Raw genomic sequence first — 12,233 nt, forward strand, 5'->3', positions numbered from 1 at the left:
TCAGTGGGAGCAACATTGTAGTGTAGATGCTTACAGAGTTAGGTTGACGTAAGATGCCTTACATTGACCTAACTGTAGTGTAGACCAGGCCTGAGTAAGCCGCTCTATGGAGTGTTTCCCCTCACTTGGTGCCCTTAGGCTACATTGGCAGCTCCGAGGATTCGTCTGTACAACTTCAGGCAGCTGGTGGTTGTGAGGAGAACCTGAAATGACAGGAGCACAACTGCTAAAGGATTTGATCGCCACTCCAAGGACGGGGCCAGGGGTCTATTCCTGAATCACCTCAGGAACTCACCAGGACAGACGTCCAACCATAGTGATTATTTCCACAGTGAAAAGGACTGGGAACTTCTTAAAAATGAAAAGCTAATATTGCAGGGGTCCCAGATATCAGGAAGTATGTAACTATGCTACTGACCTTGTGGACCTCAAAGGCTGGTGCTGCTACTTGCTAACTACTCATGTCACAGACTTCAATGAGAATGGGGCTAGCATACGAGAACATTGCATGTGCACTGGAAATGGCGCCCACATCCTAAAGCCTAGACATTCATGGAAAATTTGTTCTGTAAGCCACTTACTTAGTTTTACTAAGTCTTTGAGCTGACTGCCAGCATCCCTGGTGAAAGAACTGAGTGTACAAGTGGCTTAATGAACTTCATTAAAACCACACTGTGAAACAGATGGATTATCCAAAATTTGTCATATCTCAGGATTATTTCTAAGTATTGGGCCAGACAGCAATCTGTTCACCTTTTGATGTAAATCAGTTGTGAAAAGAACCAGGAAAACAAACCAGATGAATGTTGATGCAAGGTTAAAAAGCAGTGCTGGTAACATTTGCCTGCCCATTGTGGGGCAAATTGGGTCAGATAAGCTTTTTCTTTTTGGAAGAGGGAAACTGCTGCCATTTCCTGCACCCCTGCTAAAACCACTGTCTGGCTTCCTTTCCTGACAAACCAATCTGTGTGGGGAACTGGATCCAGTGCTAGGGTCTGAGGTTTAAGACCCACAGCATCGGTCAGGAGCAGCCATGTTTTTAAAGAGGCCCAAGGCCCATGTGCAAACATGCATATGCTTTTGTACTCTATTTTTGCATGCAAATAGATAGTTAAGTATCTACTTTCATATGCAAATGGCGGTGCACAGGCGTTATGCATTCTGGAATATTAATCACAGCTCTCCCTTTAAACATGCAACATTAACATCTCCTCCTCCATCCTCATCCACCATTCCACTGAAAACTATCCCTTCCTCACGAGGTACAACTCATGCAGATCCACCTGCAGGAATGCCCATACTCCCTTCCCTGCATCAATCTTGCAATATCTTGGCATACTCAGTGTGATCCTTTCAAAGGGGGGCAACTCTTCAAACCAGCTGAGATCTACAATATTAAGTTGGCAGAGACCTCTTCCTCCTGCCAGAGCTGCGGCTGCAGTGAAGCTTAAAACTCCTGCTGGTCTATGCATCTCAAATCATACCTGAATCTGCTCCATGGGCCCAATCCGTCTTCAGTGGGGTTGGCTCTAGCTTCATGTTGGGCCACAGCATGCCCACCAGTCTGTTCCCTAGTGGCTGTTCCCTAAATATGTGGCTGCTAACTTTCTTAAACTAAACATTATCAAGATTGAAACATTAACTTTGTGACTCTGCTTTGCATTAACCTGTCTTCTATCCTCTTACACTCATCTGAAATGAAAGTGAAGCTTTATAAATGCAGAGATGTTTGTCCTTAGGTAACACCTTTCCAAACATGAATTAAGTCTTAACACTCATGTGTAATTATCCACTTTGTAGATGGGGAAACTGAGGTGCACAGGTGAAGTGACTGTTCAGAGTCTCAAAGTAAGCCGGTACCAGCACTGAATATATGATTAAGGAGTCCCAGTTCATTGCTTCCACTCTAATCACTTTTGCACACTCCTGCTATGTGACTGAACAAAGTTATTCAGCAAAAATGCCATATAAAATGAAACAGTCCTATTTAAACATCAGCCTACTGTTATGTTTCCTTAACTACTGTATTTCTTAAAATAATTTGATAGTAACCAATTTAAGAAGTTTGGCATGTCATTTAGTTTAATGTAAGGTGTTTAGGCTGCTGATCCTTTGACCCTTTTAATTTTGATTTTTTTTTAGGGGGTTTCAACAATCTGCTTCAGATACAAAACATCTAGCAATATGTAGCTATGCTTGGCTTGCAGACAGCAATCTTGGTTTGCTAGAGCCCATCTCTGATTTTGAGCCACAATACTGCTAAATTATAAATGTTTCAGGAATTAATGTAAGTTAGTCTAAACTGAGACAGAACCAGAGTGTGTGTGATAGTATTTAATAGCTTTTGAACTCAGTGGATAAAAATCATGGTGTTTTGAAGCAGGCATGCCTTTAGTGAGTGCACAGTAGCTTCTTGGACTTGGGAGCAAAGTAAGGGAAAAACCCCACAAGAATGATTTCATTACCCAAGAGGCACGACAGTGAAAATAATAAAGGTATGTGTCAGGTACCATGAATGTACACACCCGAACATTGGCTCTTCTGCAATTCGAAGTATTTAGCTGTGCTCTTGAGCACCACTGTAGTTAAGTCAGTTATGTTCAGAGGCTTAGATTGTGCGCCTTTTAGGTTAAATTGGTCTGCTGGCTGGGAAGAGGGGCTTTTGAATTAGAGTATAGTAATTGTTAACCTACCACAGGCTCTGTTTTTAAAAATCCTCACTGATCTATTGGTAAATTTGAAGAATGTGGACATCTCAATAAAGCTAAGGAGTTAACGAATGGATGGTTTCACTTTCTTGACATTTGTATGAAACAATTAGGATGCCAGGTTTGAGTAGCAGCCGTGTTAGTCTGTATCCGCAAAAAAGAACAGAAGTACTTGTGGCACCTTAGAGACAAACAACTTTTACTAGAGCATAAGCTTTTGTGAGCTACAGCCCACTTCATCGGATGCATAGAATGGAACATATAGTAAGATACACACATACAGCTAATTTGGAAGTTACCATACAAACTATGAGAGGCTAATTAGTTAAGATGAGCTATTGTCAGCAGGAGAAAAACTTTTGTAGTGATAATCAAGATGGCCCATTTAGACAGTTGACAAGAAGGTGCTGAGGATACTTAGCTTAAGAAAATATATTCAATATGTGTAATGACCCAGCCACTCCCAGTCTCTGTTCAAACCCAAGTTTAGTGCTTTCTAGTTTGCATATTAATTCAAGTTCAGCAGTTTCTTGTTGGGATCTGTTTTTGAAGCTTTTCTGTTGCAAAATTGCCACCCTTAAATCTTTTACTGAGTGGCCAGAGAGGTTGAAGTGTTCTCCTACCAGTTTTTCAATGTTATGATTCCTGATGTCAGATTTGTGTCCATTTATTCTTTTGCATAGAGACTGTCCAGTTTGGCCAATGTACAGGTCAGAGGGACATTGCTGGCAACTGTCTAAATGGGCCATCTTGATTATCACTACAAAAGTTTTTTTCTCCTGCTGATAATAGCTCATCTTAACTAATTAGCCTCTCACAGTTTGTATGGTAACGTCCAACTTATCTCTCTCTCTGTGTGTGTGTGTGTGTGTGTATATATATATTACTATATTTTCCATTCTATGCATCCGATGAAGTGAGCTGTAGCTCACGAAAGCTTATGCTCTAATAAATTTGTTAGTCTCTAAGGTGCCACAAGTACTCCTTTTCTTTTTACAATTAGGATGCTAGTTGATAGAGTGTAATATGACAACCAGCCAGCAGATGGACTCTGGTAATAAACTTAAGAGGACATGGCACTGGTATAAGGACCATCTGACTGACCCACTCACGTTGCTTTGCTGCCTTTCTCAAACAGGTGGAGGCGGTTCTGGCTAAGTCCTAGTTTTTAATTGTTTTGGTTCCTGCATCAGTGGTATATACCTCTTTTATAGTTTTGTATTTCTGGCTGCTATAACTACTTATATTTTCCTGCATCCCAATTCTCCTTTCAAAATATTTTTTTAAAAAAGGAAAATATAAACCATCCTGTTTTTTTACCAGGAGCAAACAAGAGGTCCTGAGAGCTCCCATGTGCCCTGGCATGTAACAGGCTAGCCCAGCACAGCAGCACTTACAGGCTGGGGGAGCTGCAATCTGTACATGTTCCTGGCCTGTGAGGGCATGGGGGAAAAAAAAGTGGGAATAGCTGGCAATTGCTTAAGAACATTTTACTAATGTCCAAAAATCACAATCAAGGTTTAACAAAATGGCCTGGTTTAGAGGGAAAGTGAATGCAGCTATAATATACAACACAAATGGAAGAAAGGGAAAGTTAACAGTAATAAATATAAATCAGAAGCTAGGAATGATAGAAAATTGATAAGGAAAGTGAAAGGACACAAGGAGAAATCTATGGCAAGCAGACTTAAGGACACCAAGGAATTTTTAAAGTATATTGGGGACAAAAAAGTGTCCTAACAATAGTATTGGTCCATTACCAGGTGGAATAGGTAGAATTACCAATAATAATGCAGAAAAGGCAGAAGTGGTCAGTATATTTTTTACTTGGGGGAAAAATGTTTTCATAGCCTATGATTATTAAATACTTTCTACTACAGCAGTAGCTAAAGATCATGTTAAACAGCAGCTACTAAAGTTAGACACTTATAAATTAGCAGGTTCAGATAACCTGCACCCAAGAGTTTTAAAAGAGCTGGCAGAGGAGCTTGCTGGACCATTGTTAATTTTCAGTAAGTCTTGGAAGTTCCAGAAGACTGGAAGAAAGCTAGTGTGACAATGTTTAAGAAGGGCAAATGAGATCTGGATAATTATAGGACTGTCAGTCTGACACTGATCTTAGGAAAGATAATGGAGTGGCTGATATGGGACTTAGGAGGAATAAGATAATATAGGGTAATATAACTAATGCCAATTAACATGGGTTCATGGATCCTGTCAAACGAACTTTATTTTTTGATATTACAAGTTTGGTTGATAAATGTAACAGTGCTGATGTAATATACTTACTTCTGAGAGATATTTGACTTAGTACCACACAGCATTTTGATTTTAAAAAAACAAAACTAGAACAATAGAAACATGACACATTACATGGATTAAAACCTGGCTAACTGATAAGTCTCAATTTAATTGTAAGTGGGGAATCATCAAGCAGGTAGGTTTCTAGTGGAGTCTCACAGAGATCAGCTTATGGCCTTGTATTTGACATTTTTATCAATGACCTGGAAGAAAGTATAAAATCACTGATAGTTTTCAGATGACACACAACTTGGAGTGATAAATAATGAAGAGGACAGATCACTGAGAGAGCAATCTGGATTGCTTGGTAAGCGGTGCTCAAGCAAACTATATGCATTTTAATACATTAAATGTATGTATCTAGGAACAAAGAATGCAGGCCATGGTTACAGGATTAGCAATGCTATCCTGGAAAGCAGTGACTCTGAAAAAGATTTGGGGATTGTGGTGAATAATCAGTTGAACATGAGCACCTAGTGTGATGCTATGGTCAAAAGGGCTAATGCCATCCTTGGATGCATAAAAAGGGAAATCTTGAGTAGAACTAAAGAGGTTATTTTTACCACTGTTTGGCATTGGGGCAACAGCTGCTGGAGTACTGTCTAATTCTGGTGTCCACAATTCAATAAGGATGTTGATAAATTGAGAGAGGGTCCAGAGAAGAGACATGCAAATGCTTAAAGTTTTAGAAAACCTGCCATAGGGTAATACTCAAGGAGCTCAATTTATTTAATTTTAACAAAGAAAAGGTTGTGATTTTATCAGTTTATAAGCACCTACATGGGGAGGAAATATTTGATATAGGTTCTTCAATCTAGCAGAGAAAAGGATAATTAAGGTGACCAGATGCCCTGTGTTTAAGGGGACAGTCCTGTATTTAAGCCCTCCTGCAGTCGTCCTGACTTTATTAAAAATGGGCAAATTGTCCCGTATTTCCTGTGTCCGTCCCCAAACCCCCCCGTGCCACCTGTACTGTCAGGTTCTGCTGCTGGCCGGATCCCTGCCCACCAGCAGTGAGGAGGGGTCCAGTGGCTGACAAGGGGGGTGGCTGTGCAAGGCTGGTGGCGAGGCAAAGCTGCAGCACATGGTGCACTGGGAAAGCCCACGACCCTCCGGCCCAGGGCACAGCGCTGGCATAGGGAAGCCTCTCCGCTCCTCAGCTAAGCTCTGGAGTGGGGAGAGGGGAAGCGATTTCCAGCCTGTTCATGCCCTGACCCTGAAGGCTCCACAGGAACCCCATGGGTAGGGGCTTAGCCCCTCTTCACCCGCACTCTTCCCCCCGCCCCCATCCCACTCTGGGTTCTTCCCCCAAGGAGCATGGGGCTGCTCTGTCCCCTACACACCCTCCCCTGGGCCCTGGTACACAGTGCATCCGTAGGGCTTAACCCCTTCCTGCCCGCGCTGTAGCCAGGGAACAGGCGACGGCTGGGTTATGTCAGTGGCCAGCCGCAACCTGGAGGGGTTAGCTGCCTTTCAACACTGTACAGGAGGGAAAGGACAGGAGCTGCTTCAAGCCACAGGAGAGCAGGGGTGGGAAAAGAGATGAACTCTATAAAGACAAAAAGAAAAGGAGGACTTGTGGCACCTTAGAGACTAACAAATTTACTTGGGCGTAAGCTTCCATGAGCTACAGCTCATTTCATCAGATGCATTCAGTGGAAAATACAGTGGGGAGATTTTATATACACAGAACATGAAACAATGGGTGTTACCATACACACTGTAACGAGAGTGATCAGGTAAGATGAGCTATTACCAGCAGGAGAGAGAAAAATCCAGGATCTACAACCTATCCTGAAGGATGACCCATCACTCTCACAGATCTTGGGAGACAGGCCAGTCCTTGCCTACAGACAGCCCCACAACCTGAAGCAAATACTCATCAGCAACCACACAACAGAACCACTAACCCAGGAACCTATCCTTGCAACAAAGCCCATTGCCAGCTGTGTCCCACATATTCAGGGGACACCATCATAGGGCCTAATCAGATCAGCCACACCATCAGAGGCTCGTTCACCTGCGCATCTACCAATGTGATATATGCCATCATGTGCCAGCAATGCCCCCTGCCATGTACATTGGCCAAACTGGACAGTCTCTACGTAAAAGAATAAATGGACACAAATCAGACGTCAAGAATTAGAACATTCAAAAACCAGTTGGAGAACACTTCAATCTCTCTGGTCACTCGATTACAGACCTAAAAGTGGCAATTCTTCAACAAAAAAACTTCAAAACCAGTCTCCAATGAGAGATTGCTGAATTGGAATTAATTTGCACACTGGACACCATTAAATTAGGCTTGAATAAAGACTGGGAGTGGATGTGTCATTACACAAAGTAAAACTATTTCCCAATGTTTATTTCCCCCTACCCCCACCCACTGTTCCTCACATGTACTTGTCTCCTTCTGGAAATGGCTCACCTTACCTGATCACTCTTGTTACAGTGTGTATGGTAACACCCATTGTTTCATGTTCTCTGTGTATATAAAATCTCCCCACTGTATTTTCCACTGAATGCATCTGATGAATTGAGCTGTAGCTCATGGAACCTTATGCTCAAATTTGTTAGTCTCTCTAAGGTGCCACAAGTACTCCTTTTTCTTTTTGCGGATACAGACTAACTATGGCTGCTCCTCTGAAATCTATAAAGACACAGGCCGGGTCATCCCTTCTCTCTCCCCTGCCCCCCACCGCCCTCCCCTGCAGCTGGAAGCAGCTCCTGTCCCTTCTCTCCTGCACAGTGCTGAAAGGCTGCTGCTGGCCGCATTCTGGTGTGAACCCTGGCAGAAATCTGGGGAGGGGGGACGTGTTGCTTTGGGAAGATGCAGCACCAGTACCAGGAGAGGCGGGTCTGTCCCAGGGCCCAGCTAGGCATAGAGGGGTCGGTCGGTCCCACACGTCCCCTCCCACTGTGTGAGAGGTTTATGGGAGTGTGTATGTCACCTCTCCCCATGTGAGCCCTAAAGCCTTAAAGATAAGAACATAAATAAAAAGAATCCAACTACACAGAATTTCTTTTTAACAGGCTCAGTCGTCATCATCATGTTCCCATTACGCCTCTGGCATTTAGGGCAGTGACGAAGTTCCTCCACTCCTGTTGGTTTCTGTCAAGTTTTTCAATGGTTCCCCAGCTGTGCCCCAGGTTTTTCAGCTCGGCTTCCTCAGCTCTTCGCCATGTTGTTTTCCGATGGCCTTGTTTTTGCTTGCCTTCAGGTGTCCATCTTATTGCTACCCTGGTGATGGAATCAGTTTCCATCTGAAGCACATGACTGATCCATCTCTAATGCCTCCTGGCAATGATGGTGCTCAGATCCTCTTGGCTGCACTGTGTCAATAGATCTTGGTTTGAGATTGTTTGGGGCCAAAAGATACGGACAATTTCTGAGGCAGGTTGTATGGAATGACGTCCTACTTGCTCATTCCGCAACATTCTGCACTATAAAGTAGTGTTGAAAGTACGCAGCTCTGATTAAATCTTGTGTGGTTTTGCTGTTGTATTTTGATGATTTCCAGACTGTATTTAAGCTCCTGAAGATATTCCTGGCTTTATTGATTTTGTTCAGGATGTCCTGGCTTATTTCACTGTCCTGCCTGATGGTGCTGCCCAAGTATGTGAATGTTTCTACATTGGTGAGAACATAATCCTCTATTTGTACTGGTGATGGTGAGGCAATATTAAAGGTCATGAGATGGGTCTTATTGTGGTTGATTTTCAGTCAAATTTGCTGGCTGAATGCATTGAGTTGAGGGGCTCAGTCAACTTGATGTTAATTTGAATGTTTGTACTGCATAGTTCTGACTGCCATTGAACTCACTTGAATACAAGTAATTTTACCAGATGTCCCATATTCAACAGAGGGAAAATGGTCACCCTAAGGATAATACAATCCAATGGCTGGAAGTTGAAGCTAAACAATTGTACATTTTGAACAGTGAGAGTAATTAACCACTGAACAATTTACCAAGAGTTGTGGTGGATTCTCCATCAGTGGCAATTTTTAAATAAAGGTGGGATTTTTTTTCTAAAAGATGTGCCTTAGGAATTATTGTGGGAAGTTCTATGGCCTGTGTTGTACAGGAGGTTAGACCAGATGATCACAATGGTCCCTACTTGGCCTTTGAATCTATGAATCTATAAACAATGGCCCTGCATTCCATGCAGAGAAGTTCATTGGTAGCCCTGTCCAATTTCGAATGTAATTGTTTGCAGAAGCATTAATTAAATTGCATGTTGTTTATTTGCTGCTTATAGCAAATCAGTACTTTGTGCAGATCACTGTAATGCACCATCAACAGAGTCTGGTATTTGAGGTACTAGATATCCTGAAAACTTAGGAAACTGGTAATCAGTACTGACGTTTAGTATAGTTTGAAAGCAGTTAATCAGCTACTGAGAGATCAATGTAATAATTAGGATGTTACACATGAAAAAAAATCACTGTTTCTCTCCTGAATGTGCTCTGTGGGAAATGCACAGTCTTATAGGAAAACATATCAGATAAACATCTATATTGCTCTGAATTGTCTCTGTGGATTTGGTAATTGTAGTAACTTCTACCAATTTAAAATAAATAAATAAATTACCTGAGAGTGCTGAGCCAGTCAGATTGCCTAGCAATAACGTCTCCGTTAGCGGATCCAAACTGTATAGTTGCTAAGCAGAGGTTAAATTCGTTTGTGGGGAGAATATACTGGCAGCTAGCAAATCAAAGTAACCCACACTTGAAGTTTGCCAGCTCCTAGATCTCTGGATGGAGCCTCTAGGGGATCCTATCCTATGGACTACAATAATCATGGTCACTAGAGCCCTCTAAAACCATTTCCTGGGGTTGCGGACAGAAGGGACTAGAAAATTCCACTGAGGCAATAGGGGTGCATGGGGTGATGTGGACAAGCAATTTTCTGGGAGGGGGAACAGCCTGACTCAGAGACTAGTTTTTAGTTTCAGTTGAAGGCTTTGAATTTGGGTTGGGAGCTGAGAGAAGCAGAATAGCTCAGGGAGCCTCTGATTAACTCCTACTCCCCACAAAGGGAATCTTTGAACTGCTACGGGATCTAGTGCATGGGTTGGACAGTTCCAGCTCTGCAGAGATCAGGGTCTGCAGTGGCAGAGATGTAACCTGGTGCTGGCTCCTGACAGCCTGTTGAGATCTCCACAGCACTCCAGCCAAGGGAGCCAGGAGAGGACCCTGCCCAACTCAGGAGCAAAGATACTGTGTTTAAGTTGACCAACATTCAATAAAGCTGCAGCTCTTGCCTCTGGACTCCTCCTCAGCCTACCTTCCACTTGGGAGGGAGCTGGGGGTTGGACAGAGTTTTGAGTGTTGGGAAGTGAGGAATTGGTTTGTTAATGGTTAGTACCTATTAGGCTCTGGAGAAAGAAAGGATCAGGGTTAACTGTTTTCCTGGTCCCAGTAAAGTCCCCCTTCGCTATATTTTTGTTTTTGGAGTCATCTATATATTTTTGCTGGGGTTCATGATACCTCACTTTTTTGTGTGCATTGTGTTATATACTCATTGCCAGCAGTAGTAGCTGTCAAGGTTCCTTTCCCCACTCTGAACTCTAGGGCACAGATGTGGAGACCTGCATGAAAACCCCCTAAGCTTATTTTTACCAGCTTAGGCTAAAACTTCCCCAAGGTACAAACTTTTACCTTTTGCCCTTGGACTTTATTGCTGCCACCACCAAGCGTCTAACAAATCTATAACAGGGAAAGAGCCCGCTTGGAAATGTCTTTCCTCCCCAAGCCCTACACCCCCTTTCCTGGGGAAGGCTTGATAAAAATCCTCACCAATTTGCATAGGTGAACACCGATCCAAACCCTTGGATCTTAAGAACAATGAAAAAGCAATCAGGTTCTTGAAAAAAGAATTTTAATTGAAGAAAAAAAGTAAGACTCACCTCTGTAAAATCAGGATGATAAATACCTACAGGGTAATCAGATTCAAAACATAGAGAATCCCTCTAGGCAAAACCTTAAGTTACAAAAAGACACAAAAACAGAAATATACATTCCATTCAGCACAACTTATTTTATCAGCCGTTTAAACAAAACAGAATCTAACGCATATCTAGCTAGATTACTTACTAAGTTCTAAGACTCCATTCCTTTTCTGTTCCTGGCAAAAACCTCACACAGACAGAGAGAACCTTTGTTTCCCTCCCCCCCGCCAGCTTTGAAAGTATCTTGTCTCCTCATTGGTCATTTTGGTCAGGTGCCAGAGAGGTTATCCTAGCTTCTTAACCCTTTACAGGTGAAAGGATTTTTTCCTCTGGCCAGGAAGGATTTCAAGGTGTTTACCCTTCCCTTTATTTTTATGACAGGAGCATTAATCGTTTTCCCAAAGGACAGCACCCCTTGTGTCCCAGGCACACTGAAGAGTCGCCCTGGGAGGTGACAGGCATCACACAAAAAAGAATCTAGAACCCAACCCATGTGAGGAGAGGGGAGAAACCACTCCAAGCAGCAGGCACCAGGGAAGAGGCTTGAGTAGGGTGGCCAGGTGTCCAGTTTTCGACCAGACCACCTGGTCGAAAAGGGATCCTGGCAGCTCCGGTCAGCAGCACTGACTGGGCCATCGACTGACCGGTTGGTGGCACAGCGCAGTGGGGCTGGCAGGCTCCCTGCTAGCCTCCACACCATGCAGCTCCCAGGAAACAGCCGGCATGTTCCTCCTCCAGCTTGTATGTGTGGGGGCATCCAAGGGGCTCTGCATGCTGCCCCTGCCCCAAGCACCGCCCCACAGCTCCCATTGGCTGGGAACCGCTGCCAACGGGAGCTATGGGTTTGGTGCCTGCAGATGGGGCAGAGTGCGGAGCTGCCTAGCTGTGCCTCTGTGTAGGAGCTGGAGTGGGGGACATGCTGCTGCTGCTGCTGCTGCTGCTGCTGCTGCCAGGAGCTGTTTGAGGTAAGCAGCGCCTGGAGCCTGCACTCCTGACCCCCTTCTGTGCCCCAGCCCAGAGCCCCCTCCTGCACCCTGAACCCCTCGATCCCAGCTGCACCCCCCAGCCAGAGCCCTCACCCCCTCTTGCATCCCAACCCCATCAGTCTGGAGCCCCCTCTCGCACTCTGAACTCATTTCTGGCCGCAACCCTAGCCCCTGAGCCAGCCCGGTGAAAATGAGCGAGTGTGTGAGGGTGGGGAGAGCGAGCGATGGAGTGAGCGGGGCCAGGGCCTCAGTGAAGGGGCGGGGCATGGGCGGAGTTTAAGAGGGG

Source organism: Lepidochelys kempii, chromosome 6 (genome assembly GCF_965140285.1).
Source record: "Lepidochelys kempii isolate rLepKem1 chromosome 6, rLepKem1.hap1, whole genome shotgun sequence".
Taxonomy (NCBI): domain Eukaryota; kingdom Metazoa; phylum Chordata; order Testudines; family Cheloniidae; genus Lepidochelys; species Lepidochelys kempii.